The sequence below is a fragment of the Helianthus annuus genome, chromosome 12 (genome assembly GCF_002127325.2).
Source record: "Helianthus annuus cultivar XRQ/B chromosome 12, HanXRQr2.0-SUNRISE, whole genome shotgun sequence".
Taxonomy (NCBI): Eukaryota; Viridiplantae; Streptophyta; class Magnoliopsida; order Asterales; family Asteraceae; genus Helianthus; species Helianthus annuus.
The window spans coordinates 77,253,448-77,269,501 of NC_035444.2; positions in this window are offsets into that span (position 1 = coordinate 77,253,448).

The following is a 16,054-nucleotide window of genomic DNA, read 5'->3' on the forward strand; positions in this document are numbered from 1 at the left end:
TCTAGCGGAAATATACCTCAAGGAAGTTGTTTCGAGGCACGGGGTGCCCACTTCTATTATCTCTGATCGAGATGCACGTTTTACTTCGGAACTGTGGCAGGCAATGCACAAGTCTTTTGGCTCACGTTTAGATATGAGCACAGCGTATCACCCACAGACGGACGGGCAGTCCGAGCGAACTATTCAGACATTAGAAGACATGCTTCGCGCTTGTGTAATCGACTTTGGCAACAGCTGGGAAAGGCATCTGCCACTCGTGGAATTCTCGTATAATAACAGCTACCACACCAGCATTAAAGCTGCTCCGTTTGAGGCATTGTACGGACGTAAATGCCGGTCACCCCTCTGTTGGGCAGAAGTGGGGGATAGTCAGATCACTGGTCCAGAACATGTGGTAGACACTACTGAGCGGATTGCTCAAATACGACAACGCATGGCGGCGGCTCGTGACCGTCAGAAGGCCTACGCCGATAAGGGCAGGAAACCACTTGAGCTCCAGGTTGGGGAGCGGGTATTACTCAAAGTCTCACCCTGGAAGGGTGTGGTTCGTTTTGGTAAACGCGGCAAACTCAACCCACGGTACGTTGGACCTTTTGAAATTCTTGAGAAAATAGGCAAGGTGGCCTACAGACTGAAATTACCAGCAGAACTCGGTGCAGTTCACAACGTTTTCCATGTGTCGAATCTGAAGAAGTGTCTGTCAGATGAGACGCACGTAGTTCCTCTGAAGGAACTTACGATCGACGAACAGTTGAAATTCGTCGAAGAACCTGTCGAGATCACGGACCGGGATGTTAAGGTCCTCAAGAGCACTAGAATACCTCTTGTACGAGTTCGTTGGAACTCACGTCGCGGCCCAGAGTTTACCTGGGAGCGCGAAGATCGGATGAAACAAAAGTATCCCCAACTGTTTGAGAACAGTACAAACGCTACTGAGGCTGAAGCTACGGAATTTCGGGACGAAATTCCAGATCAACGGGGGGTGGATGTGACACCCCAGGAAAACCGGGAAAACCTTGCAACCTAACTAGCTTCCTCAGTGAGTGCCATCAAATTTCGGGACGAAATTTCTTTCAACTTGGGGATGATGTGACAACTCGAAATCTAGAACCTTTCGTTGTAACTTGCTTGTACGTTATGTGACTAGTTAAAATGATAACGTGAACCTTTTTATGTGATAAGTGCTTTGTTATGTGTGCATTTGTATATATATGTGTACGTGTTTTATGTGAACCGAGAACCCAACCCGAGAACAAAGAACCCGACTCGAGACCATGAGGTCTCGAGTGGACTTGGGCCGAGAACCTAGTGGCCGGTTGGGCCTTTGGGCCGTGAACCCCCACTCGAAACCCACTAAGGGTGCACACTTGGAACTTGACTATATATACACCACCTTAGTTAGTTTTTACCATTTGTTGAACATTAGAACACACACACACCCTCCTACTTCTCTCTCTAAACCTAAGAACACAAACACTTCATCATTCTTGGATCTTTGGACTTGGATCGGCTCACACACACACACCCGGTTGGGAGCTTTACACACACCCTCGAAACCCATTAACCGGTTAGTGTTTTTAAAGATTATGGTTGAATGCTTAGTGTTAGTATGTTCATGTTATGTTTGTATGATGAGATTATGTGATAATATGGTAGTTAACTTAGTTATGCATGATGTTTTGAAAAGAAATCGGTTCATGAATGTTCTTGTTATGTGTGGAACTATGCATAAATGCTTAATGTAAAAATGGGTTCATTGTATGTTAAAAGGTGAATGATGATATTGGTTGCACTTGGATTTGGATCCGAAAAGTTGGGTGTTTATACTAAACAAATCGGCTAATGAACATGTTTGTCATATAGGATGCATGATAGTAAATTGTATTTTGATTGTTGTTCATAGTGTTGGTTGAATAAGTGATTAATATGTTATGAACTTGATGAACACATGTTTGAATATGTGAAGAACACTTTGAATGATAGTTGAAGATTGAAAACCCTTGTGATTTTGATCCATCTTTGACCAATAACCTGATTAGGAAAACTGTTAGTGGAATGCTATTGGTTATTTCCGGATTTGGGCCTGATTATATTGTACCACTAATCTGACTACATCTGCATCAACACGTGAACTTGAAAACGACTGCTACCGACTCGCAATCACGCAGTTGCGACTCGCAACCACAGCGTGATGACTCGAGACCACGCGGTTGCGACTCGCAACCATAGCAGGACAAGCCGAAACCACAGGTTACGAGTCCCGTTGCGACTCGAGACCTTAGCATGATGAACCGAGACTACGGTTGCGACACCGGTTGCGACTCGCAACCATCCATGATCAACACACAGCATGACTCGAGACCATGCTTGCGAGTCCGGTTGCGACTCGAGACCACACTTTGGGCCTTAGTTAGTGGGCCGGACTTATGAACTTCTGTGCTACTGTTGATGAGTTATTTGGGCCTGTTATCACGAGCCCAACTGTTTGGACTTTGAACATGTGATTAACTGTTACCTATGAACTGCTACTGATTAAACGTGTCTGCCATACGTGTTGAACATTTGTGCACTACTTGGTTCGAATCTGATTATACGTGATAACCGTGATAGGACGTTATTGACTACTTGCGACTTGATTGACTTTCTGTGATTAACTGCCGAGCAAACCGAGGTGAGTTCACACCCTCTACAAAGCATGGGATTCCCTGGGTTGGGAACTGGGTTAAGGAACGTGGGTTCCTCGTCCTCCTTGGGCAGGACGTCAGTGGTTCAGGAATGTGATTCCTCGTCCGGATGGACGGATAAACGTACTAGACTAAAACTCTATCACGAAGTCCCTCCTTTTTGTATCGACTAATCGCCGGGCCAATGGCGAGCGGGTCATTAGTTAGATAGCGCTATTTAGGTCTGACAAGCCTCACACCGTGCCGCAGAGGACGGGCGTGAACTAATGGATCTGGGGCACGTCAATGATGATAGACATTGATGTTTTCAGGGCACATAAACATGACTACAGTCAGCAATCGATACGGTAACGAGTCTAGTATACACATGGGGTAGCCCCCACGGCTGGAGAGCCAGATGATGTACATGGGGTAGCCCCCACGGCCGAAATGCCTGATAACTACATGGGGTAGCCCCCACGGCCGGAGTGCCGGAGTAACTGGGAACGAACTGGTCACGTTTTTAAAACTATGGGGTAACCCCCACGGCAGGATGCCAGATAAAGTAAACTGTTTTCGAAACAACTAAAACGAACGCCCACCCGTGAACTCACTCAACTAGTTGTTGACTCGTTACTACATGCTTTGCAGGACCATAGGTACTCAGTGGGAGCTTGCATGGAGGAGGATCGTTGTGGGACAGGGATTGCTACAAGACTATGTTAAACTTGAAACTTTTGGAACTTATGTTACAACTTTAAACTTATGCTTCCGCTTACAACTTAAACTTATTTGTTTTGGAACACCAATCGTATTGGTTAAACTTTTATAATTACTTATATGCTTGTTCAGTATGATTGGTGGCTGGATCCTGGTCAGTCACGCCTCCAAGCGGTAGTACTCCGCAGGTGGGATTTTGGGGGTGTGACAGTACCTCTTCAAGATATAGAGGTAAATGAAAAGCTGAAATTCGTAGAAAAACCCCTACAAATAGAAGACAGGAAAGTCAAGTTTCTCAAACACAAGCGACTAGTACTAGTGAAGGTCAAATGGGAATCCAGGAGAGGACCAGAATACACTTGGGAGCTAGAATCAGAAATGAAGCGAAAATACCCTCATCTATTTCAGTAAATCTCGAGGACGAGATTTTTCTTAAGGTGGGGAGGATGTAACAACTCTCACTAAAAATTAATACTTAGTACGAAATCAATAAGAAAACCCTAATTGAGACACCCAAGTAATCCTGCATTAACCCTAAAATTTCCAGAACAATCGGAACCAGGATCAGGGCCCCTAAAACTCAAGGGGGTAAACCCTAGCCAACGATTATCACAATAACTCGTTGTCTAATTGTAAATTCAGAAAGCTGTCAAGTCAGCAAGCCTAGTCCCGAACCTAGCTAACCTATAAATAGATTGCTTCCCTTACGGATCGTAAGGGAAAAAGGCTTACGATCCGTAAGCATGTCCCAAAAATTAGTATAAATAGCCGACCTTGGGACTTGAAATTGGAAGTTGAAACGACGTAAATTCTCGTTGTATACATCGAGTTATAACAGAAACAGTCCAATACCACACACAATTCACGAAACGCTGCCGCAATCAGGGTAATAACTCGATCGCTATTACGATTCAACGTCCGATCGATTGTAATTATCCAACGATTGTTTAAGTGCCGCTCAAATTGAGTTTATACTTTGTTATTCATCGTGATTTCGACTTGAATGTTTGAGTGCTGTTCGAATTCGGACTATACTCTGTCATTCGTTGTGAATCCGCTGAATTGTTAAGTATTGCACTTGTTAATCGTTGTGAGGGTTTAATCTCGTGAATTGACGTAACTGCTGTATTAGTTACTAACCCCGTTTGTGTGTATTGTGAATTAAATTAGGTTAATCAAGGCTAATCAGTAGGCTTATACTCTGCTCGTTAAAACTGCAATGTGAGTCATTCTCTTTTTATCAACTGTTTTACAAAACTCCAAGTTATTTTCAAAGTTATAATTACAGGGATTAAGTCTATGTAATCACCAAGTTACAGCCGGTATGTGGGGTTTTGTATACATTACTTGTTTCCCGTCACACTTGGACAAACGGGTGGCCAAGGGGTGATCTGACCACAGTCACAGACACCATTGGACAAATGGGCTAGCCAATGGATGGTCGAGTGACAAATACTGTGGGTAGTTGGTTTGATATCAGAAACATTGTAATCGTTCTTAATACTGTGAATTATAACAAATGAGTCGTTTTAGTAAAACTGAATGATTCACTCAGTATTTCCCCGCTGACAAAATCTTTTTCAAACATGTTTCAGGTGATCTGTTGTGAGCAAAGAAAAGTGCCGTGGAGCACTACCAGCTTAGAAAAGTGGCTCAATGTAAATAAATAAAGAAACATGTTTTGAGAAATAAAGATTTCCCTGTGAAATCACCTTATTGTAAATTATGGGCTTTTATCCCTAAATTATGTAAACGAGCAGTTTTAATACTAAAAGATCCTGTTTTAAAAAGACTTCCGCTGTCACTTAAATTAATACCACGGGATTTCTGTCCTGCGGCTCCTGAAACGGGTCAAACCGGGTCGGGGGTCGTGACAATAATTAACATGCTTCGTTTTCCTCTGTGTACGTGCTGGTTATGTGTAAACTATTTCGAACTCTATATGCTATTATCAAACTTGTATGCTCACCTTTACATTATATGTATTGACATTATTTTAACGTATGTGACAGGTGTTTAAGATGTTTGCTTGCTAGGAAAGCGAGGCTAGAATAAAGCTCTAGAGGCCCCCAACAAATAGTTGTCTGTCAGGAACAAGCGTCTAGAGCATAGTTGTCTGTAGATCTTGTCCGACCGGGTCTTTAGGAGCATTTGAATAATATTTATTTGTATTATTTAAATCTGAGTTGTCGGAACAGAATATTTAACTGGTTGTTATCTGTAATAATTTGTTTTATTATTTGGGACACGGTATGGGACGTGTTATTTAAACTAAATAGTGATGATAGTTGTTATGGAAACTTCTGGACAATCTGTTTCGCTCAGTGCCATGCCCCGATGATTCCGCCATCGGTTGGGGTGTGACACTCTATTCCTGGTATGATCTTTCCTTTGTGAATCTTACACAACTTGTTTGAACTTTTGAAACCATGTGTAAAGTTTAAGTATCCTGATTGGGATATATCTTTGGGATATATTCTCGAAATATGTTCTCAAGATGTGATTCAGGATATTTGGTTGGAATATTTAGGATACAATACTTAGGTTTAAAAATCAGAGTTGAATTTGTTTATAAATGCTAAGTAAACCATCTTTTTCCTTTGAAAACTTTAAATTATTTGAGATTTTAAAGAATAAACTATTTTTTGAAACTTTGTCCGAATTATGTGGATTTTGAGAAGTTCTATTTGCCAGAGGCCTTCGTAGGATACCACTGAGTATATTGATCGAGATATTTTCACTAATTGTGCAAAACTAAAATCTAAACTAAGTAATGTATGACAGAAAATTAAAAGGCAATAACAAATAGGTCAAAAGGTGGTTATATTATTAACAAGTCAAAAGTTGTGCTTTTGGTTTCACCTCAAACCAAGGCCCATCCGCCAAAAGCACGATTAGTTTTTATCGTATTTACGCAACGGTTGAAGGTTTCATCTCAAAACGAGATCCATCCACCTCCGACCGTTGCATCATTCAAAACAATTTATACTAATTGATGACCAATGGCTTCATCCTGAAACCCAGGACCCATCCACCTTTGGTCATCATATTATTCTAGTGCAGGAAATGTAAATTGTTCAACGACAGGGAGAAGGTTCTTTCACTAGCAGGAAGTCGGTAGATTTCTTTGATCCTGGACTCTGATTCCGCGCTTGGGGATGCTAGATCTCTGAAATTCGCTGCACAAAAATATCAGGATATAAGTTGTTAGGATCTGAGGCTGTCATGATTCGTGTTTGTTTGCATAAAACGAGTAAGTGCAGTGGAAATGAGTAGCAAACTATGTAAACACAAACAAAGGAAAGTATAGATTGATAAACAATTGCTTTTCATTGATTCAAATGATTTACATAAAATCAAAAGATTACAGTAAAAGCTTACAATCTAAACTCTCCCTCAGCCTGATACACCAGAGTTGGTTGCACAAGATGAAAGGATGAATTGAGGAGAAGAACTCACTCAAAACGATCAAGTGTAACAGTACAGAGTACTGTCATACTTATAGGCAAACCAAACTACTGATATACTTCAGCTGATGTCACCATGATAGTGACATCTAACGACCTAACAAACTACAAATACCGTCCTGTACAAACTACTGTTATGTAACATCTGATATTCACTAACATACAAAACAAAATGAAAACTACTGCTTCACGTTCCACTGTTGTAGCCTTAGCACAGATGTTGAGTCTTCAATGCTTTCTTCAAAGGTGATCAGTCTTTGAGAGGGCAGTGCTTGAGTCTTCAGCAGCACTTAGGAAACAGTAGTAGATAGAGCAACAGAGTTTGTCTTTAGCAGTTGTTAGGTAATCATCAGAGTTTGGTTTATCAGTTGTTGTAGTTGAGCAGCACTTAAGATTATCAGTTGTTAGATAACCACTGTCAAGGGGAGAGATTAGAGTAAACTGCTGCTTATTTGAAGTCCACTGATGGGATCCGGTTTTGGCTTTACATTATCTGTTCCTCTGTTAGGGTTCAATCCCAACAATCTCCCCCTGGAACAGATAATGCCAAAACCCTTCCTTATTCAGGACCTTTATTCTTCATCAGAAGTTCCTTTGCTTTTCTTTTAAATTCTTCCTCAAAATCCTTGGAACTTGTATCATCCTCATCCTTGCACAGTGTAAGCTCAAGGAGATCCTGTAGATCTTCAGCACTTAGGCCTAGTGCCTGATTCCTTGATATATGCTTCACATCTCCATTGAATCTGAGCAAAGTCAATACGTGGGTCTTTTGATCAGACATCCACTTTAGTATTTTTGAACTCAATGGGTTTCTTGGGAGAGATTTATTATCTGATGAACTTGAAGTGATTGGCCTGAAGAAGTGAAGAGCAGCATCATGAGCTTCAGACACTCGTATGAATGCTTGATCAATGATCTTGTTGGCTTCAGCTATATCTGCTTCAACTTTTTTGTCAATCAGCTCACTGTTTGTGATGCCTGCTGATGACTTTTGGCTTACTACTTTAACCTTTTTGGCAAGGACTTGTAGTTTAGCCAATCTTTCTTTATCTGAAGCTATTTTCTTCATAGCTTCTTCAATCTGTTCAGCTTCTTTGTTCTTATCTACTCCAGCAGACAGCATTTCCTTCTTTTCTTTACTCAGCTTTGTGATAAAATCTTCTGCTGTGCTGATCTGTGTTTCAAAAAGTTTGACTTGTTCTTGAAGCTTTTTGTAGTCAGACTTTTTGGGAGGGTTAGAGGCTTTCATCCTCTGCTTCTCAAGTCTTTCATAAGCTTCATCAGTTTGTTGCCTAGACCATTTTGATATGGCTTCAGCAGTGCCTATCTTAGCATCCACCAACTCCCTTTTCTTCCTTTTATACTCAGCAGTGAGATCAGCAATGAGTCTTTTGTACTTACTCCAGTTTGGAGCAGTTTTCTTCTTTGAGAGATCATTTTTGACCTTTTGGATCCTTTCAGCCTCATGCTTCAAAGCTACTAATGGCCATTCTTTAAACTGGGATTCTTCAGCTGGATAGAACTTTTCTTTCATGATGAAGGCTAGAAGCTGTTCTCTCAATCTCTTCTTTTGATCAGCTTTTTCTTTGTCTAGCTCTTGTGCATATTCTTCCATCTGCTTAACTTTTGTAAGGTAGAACTCCAGTCTATTCGCAATGCCTTCTTCGCTTAGTTTTTCTTTCTCACTGTCAACCTTGGCTTTAACTTTAGCTTGCCTTGCCTTTATCTTGAGATAATCATTTATATCTTCTGGAGCTATATAGCCGATGAGTGAGGAGAATTTTCTTTTTGATGGGTCTGCTTCTATATAAAACTGTCTCATCTCATTTTTGATGGCATCAAGCTCTAGTGGATATTTTTCAGCATTTGGATCATGTATCCCTTCATCGGCAGTAATTGGCTTTCTTTTTCTTTTTAGGAGCCGTGGTTGTGATATGGGAAGAGGTATAGGAAGAATTAGGGCAGTTGTGGATGTCTGACTAACAGTGGTTGAAACAACTGGTGTCTCAACTGCTGTTGTCATTACAATTACTAATGTATCAGTACTTGTCTTCTGCTTTTGAGCAGGGGATGGAGAATGGGAAATGATATTTGAAGGTGGTGATGGTGGTGGTGACTCATCATCAGAAATGAAGACCTTTCTTCTTTTTGAAGAGGAGGCTGATGATGTTTTGGGTGGATCAGTGGTTTGTGATTGTGATTGACTAACAGTGGTTGAAACAACTGGTGCTTCAATCACTGTTGTCACTACAGCAGATGTTGTAACATCTGCTGTCTTCTGCTTTATTGCAGGAGGCAGTGGTGGTGATGTGATTGTAGATGATGATAGTGGTGGTTTTTGTGTTATAGACACAGGTGGTGGTGGAACAGTAGTTGTGATGGTGTGTGATGAGGTGGTGTGTGTTGAAGGTGTGTGTGTTGATGAGATGGCAGTTGTTTGGCTACTGACAGCAGTTTTTGTAACTACTGCTGTATCAGATGTTGAAGTTTGTGAGGTTTTGGGTTTCTTTGGTTCAATGTACACCCCATCTTCTATACCTTTCTTTTTCAACCTGGTTTTCTCCCCCTTTTTGGCATTATCTGCCAGGGGTGTGTCCATGAAGAAAATGGCAGAAGGAGCTTTCTCACTTTGAGCATTCTGTTGTATGCTGGCCTTTATAGCCTTGATGTCTGCTTGAGTGTCTTTGAACCGAGATTCCACCATGTTGGTCAGCATTTTTACTTGATTTGCGTGCTGTTTAGCAACCAATTGTTGCTGATGTTCAAGCAGTGGTTGGAGAATATTCCATAGCTCATTTGCAGCAAATGCTTGTGGAGCAGGTGCTTGAGCAGGAGGAGCAGAAGATTGGGCTATTTGAGCTTCTAACAGCTGCTGCACCATATCTTTTATTTCTGCAACTGAAGATTCCAGGTTTTCAACTCTGGCCGTCAATTCATTATATCTTGAATCATCACCTGAATTAACAGGATCATCTGAATCCCCACCAGCAGTGGTTGTATCAATGTTTGACTTAGGAAGTGAATCCCAAATATCATCCATTGATGCCCCTTGTTCTTGGTACTGGGGACTTCTTTCTTCAGCAACTGATAGACCTTTGATGGTACCAGTGGTTATATTTAACTCACTGGTGGTTACCGATGTTGCCATGGAAGAAATTGCCTTCAAGGGAGTCTTAGTTATGAAACAACTGTCCAACTGAAGATCTGTTGATCCATCAGTTGTAGTTGCTGCTCCACTTGAACTACCACCAAGAGTTACTTGTAACTCAAAGGGTGTAACCTCCTCAACTGTTGCTGGGATAACAGAGGTATTAACATCAGACCCAGTCACTTGTGGAGGTATGCTCTCAGTAATAGGTGATTGAGAGGAACTGGTTTTTGTCTGTGCAATATCAACTGCATGCAACAGGGGTATTATTGATTGTGGCATTATTATTGGTGAGGGTGTGGGGGTAGAAAGAGACATGTCCTTGGGATCAGGACTGTGGAAGATGGATCCGAGTGGATACAGAGCTTCATAATGTGGTGTCCCTGTGCTTACAACCTGACCCTTTTGTGAGGATGCAGGAGGAGTTTTAGGCTGGGGTTGAGATCTTTCTTCCAACTGCTGTGAGGAAGTAGCAGCAATGGTTTCTTGTGACTTTTGTGTTGTCACTGGCATTAACTCTGGGATCTCATCTTCCAGAGTTGCCTTTGGTGTGGGTTTGGTGGGTTTTCTGGATGTTTTTCTTTTGGTCTTTTTGGTGGCAGGTGTTGGTTTCAAAGCAGTGGGTGTGCTACTTTGATCACCTGGAGCAGTGGGCTCAGCAGTGGTTACTACAGGGTCAGTGGCAGTTTCTAAAACCTGCTCTGCCTCTTTTGTTTTTAATTTTATTGGTGCCATCATTCTTGAAAAAGTTTCTTTTGTTAGAAAGTTTATTTTGAATGAGACACCTTGTTTGGGCAGTTCTGCATCTTTCTCTACAAATGTTTGTTCAAAATAATAGCTTAGAAATCTCGGAAAGAGCAGAAAAGCCTTATTATCAACGTTCTTTACCAAATCATCAAATATTACCTGGGAGTAGTTAAATTTTTATCGTTTAAAATTGCATACCCCAGGCATTGAATTTTTGTTGGTATCTCATTGAAGGACGTTGTTTTATTTGAAACACACATGAGCAGTGTGTGAAATAAAAATCTGGGTGCAGAAGGGAAATAACCCTTTTGTAGGGTATCTACCTTTGGCTGTTCTGCATAACCCCTGTTCATGAAATCCTTTACCAACTCGTCTTTTGTAAAAGAGGTTTTTCCATTTAGATCATCGAGTTTAAAGGTTTCAGAGATGGATTTCGGAGAAATTTTTACCTTCTTACCCTATATCGAGGAGTTGATGGCGGCGGTGGTATCTCCTTGTTTTTCAAGGGTAGCATTTTTCCAGAACTCTCTCTGGGTATCAAGGTAAATAAGAGCGTCTGCGGTTATCAAAGTTTTGTACTTTGATGCAGAGAGAATGTCAAGGATGGAGTCGAATGTGTGGTTATCGGTGGGTTTTGTGAGTATACCCACATAATTGTGTGGAGCTTTGTAGCGTATCTCCATGGTTTTAGCGGCCATTTCAGTGGCATTTGCTGTTTTGGAGGAAGATGATGAAGGTTTTGTTTTTTATTTCGATTTTGGCTTCGTCATTTTTGATGATGAATATCGAAGAAGATTTTTGGAGTTATGAAAGGGAAACTGTTTTGTGAAGAGAATGTTTGGAATTCAATTCGACAGTGTAATCCTCTGTTTGGATTTAATCAGGGTTTTATTTAGGGAAAAAGTGATTGCTGATGTGGCAGCGGTTATTTTGATCTGAAGGCTAAAAACTGACCACGTGTCAAACATCTGAGGAAATGGAAAATGATGGAAGACAGTTGTTTTGACAACTACTGATGGATCAACCATCAGTAGTTACAACGGTAATAAAATGAAACAGTGGAAGAAACAATGATTTTGAGCATCAGTGTTTTTGAAGAACAGAGGTTGACACTTTAGCAGTGGACAGACTTTAGAGAGCAGATGTTAAGGCACAACAGCATTTTAGATACAGCAGTGGATAAAAACAAATGAGGGTCATATGTTTAGCAACTGTTTGTGCAGCAGTGTTTTGACTTTTGACAAATAATATTAGCATCTGTTGATTTTAGATGTAGATATTGATTTTTGTCTTCGTGAAAACACAATATCTTATCTATCATCTGTTGTTTACAGAAATGCTATTCTTAACAGGATACATTTTAGATGTATCATATCAAGATTAAATTGTCAGCAGTGATTCTCAGAAATTTTGTTCAAGGTTTTGCTATCTGTCTATTTTTCAGATAGTGGTTTAGCATCCTACATGATGAAGTCTTGCTCTACTCTGAACAACTCATTTTATGTCTAATTACTAGAACATGAGTGTCTTAGTAGTTCACAAATGAATTTACAATCAATTTCTAATCCGTGACAAACTAAACTTGAGCTCAACATGACCTTGATGTGTGAGTCATTTCCTTTTGACCAGTTTTAAGGATAGTAATTTCACACAAAAAAAAAATAAGGAGATTACATCCTGACCAGAGATGAACTTTCACTATTAAAAATGAGTAAAAGTTCAAAATACATTTTATAGAAATTAAAATGCATCTAGTTTTATTAAAAAGAAAACACCTTAAAAAAATTAAAGGATGTTTTGGAACTAATCAAAAGGTTCTGACACTCTTTTCAAGTAAATGATCAAATTATGCTCAAGTTATTCTGACCATTATTTAGGTCATTTTCTTGTCAATTGATTGTAAATTTCTTTTATGCACAATCACTGGATATGCCATTGTTACCAGAACAATTTCTGTATTGATGAATGCACACAGTTGTATGATGCCCACTGAAGATCTAATTCTATCCTCACAAGTGTTTTATGCTAATACTCTTTTCTTTTGATTTCAAAAGTTTTGAGATAGCCACACCTTGAGATTTTTATTTTCCTTTTCCCTATACCCGGTTTATTCATATGTTCAGAAATACTCACTAGGAGATTTTATTTTGAACATACCTTGTCCATAATCATTTTGAAGCAATGTTTTAAGAAATCTGACCATGTTTGAGCATGTTTTAGTTCAGATCTCACATTACTTATGATTAGGACTGTTTTAACATTTTATTTTTCTCAATATGTGTTAGACAAGGTTGATTTGGTCCTTTTGAAGGTACTCAACTTGCCTTTGAACACATGAGAGATTTTGACTAAAGTTTTTCTCCCTCTTTTCGATATCAGCAGTATGCAGGTGTTTTAGATGAACACAAGTTTTGCTGATCTGAGGTACATACTTTAGTGTTTATTAAAAAAAACATCACAAATATCGAAACAACAATTGTAGTTCATTTTGAAACATTTAACGATCTCATAATTTATCAGATATTTTGCAAATCTGAAAACTATAAGTGACATATGTATGAAAACATTTGTTGTGTGAGATTTGTGTGTCATATGACATCTTGGTTGATTTACAGAGTTTTTGAATAACCATTTTGATCATGATTTGCTCATTACTCTGTATTTCAACTGAATGCAACCAACCTTAGTATCAATGAATTTTGAGCTGAACTGTTATGTCAAATTGATTGTTAGATCGAATTTGATTGTCCAAGCTCTGATACCAATTGTTAGGATCTGAGGCTGTCATGATTCGTGTTTGTTTGCATAAAACGAGTAAGTGCAGCGGAAATGAGTAGCAAACTATGTAAACACAAACAAAGGAAAGTATAGATTGATAAACAATTGCTTTTCATTGATTCAAATGATTTACATAAAAGCAAAAGATTACAGTAAAAGCTTACAATCTAAACTCCCCCTCAGCCTGATACACCAGAGTTGGTTGCACAAGATGAAAGGATGAATTGAGGAGAAGAACTCACTCAAAACGATCAAGTGTAACAGTACAGAGTACTGTCATACTTATAGGCAAACCAAACTACTGATATACTTCAGCTGACGTCACCATGATAGTGACATCTAACGACCTAACAAACTACAAATACTGTCCTGTACAAACTACTGTTATATAACATCTGATATTCACTAACATACAAAACAAAATGAAAACTACTGCTTCACGTTCCACTGTTGTAGCCTTAGCACAGATGTTGAGTCTTCAATGCTTTCTTCAAAGGTGATCAGTCTTTGAGAGGGCAGTGCTTGAGTCTTCAGTAGCACTTAGGAAACAGCAGTAGATAGAGCAACAGAGTTTGTCTTTAGCAGTTGTTAGGTAATCATCAGAGTTTGGTTTATCAGTTGTTGTAGTTGAGCAGCACTTAAGATTATTAGTTGTTAGATAACCACTGTCAAGGGGAGAGATTAGAGTAAACTGCTGCTTATTTGAAGTCCACTGATGGGATCCGGTTTTGGCTTTACATTATCTGTTCCTCTGTTAGGGTTCAATCCCAACATAAGTCTAGGATACAGTTTAAGGATACACATGGGGATATTCCTAAAACCCTAGATCCTACCCTTGGTTAACCATCTAACCGGCAGATCAAAACCCTTGTCAATAGAATCTCTTTTTACGAAAAAGACCTTTCGCTACCACTGGTCTTCGTTCTTGGTGGCCTTAAGGACTAAAGGGCTCTTGGAAGTGGAGAACAAAAGAAAGCGGCTATTACCATGAGACCTCAACCGGTATGCTATGGGGAGGTCTTCGATGCACAGGTCAGGGCAGTGATGAGATTTAATCTGGTTCAGCACCATTAAAACTCGCCAAACCATCGGCATGGTTTGGGCATAACTGAGGCCGGTAAGCTCAAAGAAACAAGAGACAAAGGGTGGAAATGGATACCGGAGTCCCAAGGAAAAGGGATAAGCAAGGAAGCAGACCCATTCGTTTGATAATGCGTCTGATCGGACTTCCCGATCAAAAGGACGAATGACCACTCCGGTAGGGAACGCACCAGAATCTTTCAGGGCGGCGATGTCAGCGTTATTGAAGGAGCAGATTTCGTTTTGAGGCTCTCGTATGAGGTTCTGACTCGTTAGGTCTGCGACTGGCTCATTCGACCGGGATCTTGTTCGAGATGCTATAAAGGGTATCGGCCGAGAAACAGGAAATCCAAAGAAAGAAAAAACAGAGAAAATGAGAGCAATACCTGAGATCCGCTTGAGAAGTGATGATTATAATACAAACTATTTCGGCTAGTTATAGGCTGAGTGACAGTGGGTAAAGAGTAAATAGCATCTTGGAAGTTGCACATTGTCATTTCAAAGGTCTCGTCGTATTGATTACCTCGATCCAGGTGATAAAGTTTAAAAAAATATATCTGTTTAAATTCAGAATTCCAACAGGTATATTTTGGGGACAATTGTTATGGGTCATTTTCTGAACATATATCCTGGCTAATATTCCGCCTTTGATTGTTTACTTGTGATCAGGATGCTAGATCAGGATATTGGTAACATCCTGGTACGATATCCTGGTATTGACTGAATTAATCACGTGCAGATTAAGAGTAACAAGTCTCCAACGTTCAAGAAGACTTCTTCCCCCCAAGACTCGGGCAAATCAGTTGAAATAGAGATGTTGATCCCGAAAGACCAGGACTGCAACGTTTACTTAGGAATATTCGGAGCATCCCGGTTATTTAGGAAAGTTAGTTGTTTTCGTTTAACTATAAAGAGTATGATCGGATCAAGTTAAGGCACTCACTTTCATTCGCACACTTTACTCTCTAGTTACTAGCAATCACTACACACCAACACTTGTAATCAAATCACGTTGTAACACCTAGTTGATCCGCATCATATCCTGCACTGTATCCTGACATTTGAAGTAATAGAAGAACAAGGCAGCTGCGATTGTCAGCTCCCGAGGTTTTGTGACGGCGATCTAGATTGATCAAGGGCTTTCCTCGTATACCCTGTGTCACTCTTTACCTTTTTTGCTCATTGTTTGATCATAAATACGGCTCTGTATCCTGAGCCGTATCCTCAAACTGTTTTTTACAAACAACTTAACTTGAATATTTTCGACACACCTTTCAAGCACACTACCTCACTTAACTAATTTGATCACTTAATTGCTTCGGTAATTTTTGACCAAAACACTAGCTCTTCTTATTCTCCCCCAAAACCTAAACACGTAGTTGGAAAAGATGTTTCCCCAAACCCTAATTCTTATTTAATCAGCTTCAAGCTTTCTTTATCTATCGATTTGA